We start from the raw sequence: 3397 nt of genomic DNA on the forward strand, positions 1-3397 counted from the left end.
AATTACCCAAGATGATTACATTCTAAAGAATAAGGGAGTCAATTGATCTATGTTTCAATATTGCAGGGAAATATATATTAAGGATATGAGATAGAATTACTGCTACAATACCTGTGGTGATAATACTATCAGATTAATAATAATCTTTAGATCATTATTGTTTACATTTCGAGTGATCCATTAAAACTAAAAATAACAGGCGAGCCTATTAAAAAAAAAAAAATGGACGTCACATACCTGTAATCTATTCCTTTCTTCAAGTGGCAAGGATGCAGATTTTGCGAAGCATTTAATTACATTTCGAGAGATTATACTTGAAAAATACAAAAATAAATTTCATGGTAATGATGATCGAGAATGTATAAAGGTCTAGGAGAAATGGAAAGAGAATATTTCATACTAGAAAAACACTCAATGTCATGGTCGGGAATTATCGATAGAGTAAAAGAGAATATATTCTATTGGAAAAACTATCTAAGGTGAAACATTCGGGAAAGAAAAATTATTTGAGAAACGAAAATTACGACCACCCGTGGAGATGCGGGGCATCGATCCCCGTACCTCTCACATGCTAAGCGAGCGCTCTACCATCTGAGCTACATCCCCAACAGTCGGTGGTTCTGGAGGTGCCGGGGATCGAACCCGGGGCCTTTCACATGCAAAGCGAACGCTCTACCACTGAGCTACACCCCCTTGATTCTCTGTGACGATCGTCAGGATCAAATGCTTGGGACCGGAAGTAATTTGCCAGTTTTGAGGGTAGTTTATATTGGTATGTTTATTGACAACGTACCGAAAAGATGGAACGTGTTGCTTTTATCAGATAAACACTGTAATGATGTAAAATAATGTATTATGTAATATTATGTAATCTAAAACAAGACCATTACAAGGATATGGCCTGCGTTATCAACAGACACAACCAAAGTCCGTTATATATAAAGGACCTTGATATAACCATCCCTAAAGTATCGGAAATCGAAAAAGCAAATAACTTTAAATCCTGCCTGAAACAAGGTCCATAGAATACCTCATCCAACACAGCTTGGATGTAAGAAGGTCCATAGAAAACGTTACTTTACAAACCTTGCTCGTAGCAACGCAAATACTAGGTAGGACTGAAGAGATAGAGCTGTCCAAGAAGAAACAAAAAAGGTTTATGTCTTTCTAACTAATAAGATAATAAAGTTTAGACAGTTAAAATCGAATCTGCCTTGTTGTTCTTCGTATGTCTATGTACATTTGAGACAATACATTCCTTTACGAAAATAGATTATACATTCTTTAGGTTGTGTATCTCCACATCACATAAGAAAAGGTGATACATCGTCTCATGCATCACTTTGAAAGACTGATGCACGCTTTGTGCTTTGTCCAATAACTCCGGACATACATAAAACATGATGATGAGGATTCATGGATTTTAAGCTTAGGGGCTTGGCGCTGAGACCGGGAGGTAATTCAGCACCTAAGTGTACCTGAGGTTAAACCACTCCGCATTATTTTTATCATTACCACTACCTAAGCTACAACCCTAGTTGGAAGAGCATGATGCAGAAACAACAAGGCCTCTAAACAAGGAAAATTATCCCAGTGAGGAGTGGAAATAAAGAAATAAACTACAAGAGAAGTAATTAACAATTAAAATAGAATATTTTAAGAACAGCAACAACATAATAAAGTTGAAGCAAATAAAAGTTGGATACCAGGATAGGACGTAGGCTACTGTATAAAGTGGGAATGAAGGTGAGAGTATAAGGCTAGGCGAATGAAACAAATTACCGAATGAACGCTGCTAAGACATTTTACTAATGCTTGCAGTGTGCCGCGTATGAGGTGCTATTCCTAGGGAAGAGCTTGCATTTAGAAATACGCTTGGAAACCTGTGTTTTACTTCGAGGACGTGCCCTGGCTTCTGTCAGATTGAATTTTCACTTTTGAATGGTGAATAGAAATATTCGTGGAGAAGTTTACTGCTGAAACCTTCAGAATCTGGAGGAAAGCAATAATAAAATATCCTGTAATGACATTTTTTTTTTTTTTTTTTTTTTGTGATATTCGATTATCCGATTTAGAACTGATCAGTTGCTGGAAACTACTTCTATTACTCGGCAGCTCTCTTTCATCTAAAATAAAACCATAAAGGCTTTTCTCTATCATAAAATGAATATAGAAAAGGATTAAAAGTATACAGATCTATCAAATTTCATTTCGTTTTAAATCTTGGCATCTTGTAGGTAACCCTTACAGTTATCTACATACGTATTTCCATTTAAAATTACAGAAAACACAAAATTTGTATCGCCTCTTTTTTCACTACATCGAGTTATCTTAATATATATTTCTGTTTCTCGTGTACCTTTTTCTTTCAAGATACACAACAAGGAGTGAATTATTTGTGGTACTTTTGTATGGTTACCTATGAATTATATAACCACAAACGGAAAGAATGGAGACCACCATTATCAACAGAAGGATGCATCTAAATTTCCTGCTCACAAATACAATAAGAGGAATGGAAACGTAACAGCATAACTTACAAGACAAATATTTCATCGCAAAATGACTCATGGAATTTGGACCAAATGTCCCAGCACGAGGACACCAAGGAAGGGGAGGAATGGAAGCGGAACAAATGTAAGGCAGAATGTTAAAAAGCGGATACAATTACGTTTTTATAATGACTACAGCATACTGAGTGCGGTTCACCAATCCACAAGATGTGGTTAATCTAGATTAAGCTAGCTTTATGCCAGCAGGTGCCCTTGACGAATGGCGGTCCATTATAAGGTGCGAAAAGAATTCAGACTAGGGTTAAATTTTGTACAAGGACTAAATTACTAATACCAACATATAAGAAACATCTGATCATTTTATAAAACGACCTGAACTGTTAATACCACTAATCCGGACGTCACATATAAGGCTCAACATTAAATTATGAATTCCACGGGGTCTCCTCAATCAATAGTAAATAAGCGATTTACAAAAAGTGTGAGGTTATGAAGTTCCACTGATTCAACTGTAAAATTAGGAAGTTCATTCTACAATCTGGTCACAGCTGAAATGCAACTTGTAGAATGCCGTGTAATAACATACAAGCTCCACTATATCCCGAATCACTGAGATTGAAACTGGTCTTATCTTGTGACAAGAGTAGTCTGTAGACAGGAAGTATTCATGGATTCGGTATATGACTATTTTTGAATGAAAGCAAGAATATCTCTTAAATAACGCGGGCATAAGTAAGAATAAAAGAATACCATAAGGCCTTGGAAAAGACTTTAAAAGGAAAATAAACATAGATTAAGCTGCACTGAATTTAGAAACAAAAGAGAATTTAAGCTATAAAGACTGGCAGACATTTTATCGTTGGCTACGCAAAACTCGCAAGAGA

At 36.0% G+C, this 3397-nt stretch overlaps 1 non-coding gene across 1 annotated transcript; it reads right to left on the reverse strand.

Moving 5' to 3' along the window:
- Nucleotides 1-621: 621 nt before the first annotated feature.
- On the reverse strand, nucleotides 622-693 carry TRNAA-UGC (transfer RNA alanine (anticodon UGC)). The gene has a single exon. It is a non-coding gene; the product is annotated as a tRNA-Ala (tRNA).
- Nucleotides 694-3397: the final 2704 nt, after the last annotated feature.

This window comes from Palaemon carinicauda, chromosome 3, assembly GCF_036898095.1.
Source record: "Palaemon carinicauda isolate YSFRI2023 chromosome 3, ASM3689809v2, whole genome shotgun sequence".
In the NCBI taxonomy this organism is placed as follows: domain Eukaryota; kingdom Metazoa; phylum Arthropoda; class Malacostraca; order Decapoda; family Palaemonidae; genus Palaemon; species Palaemon carinicauda.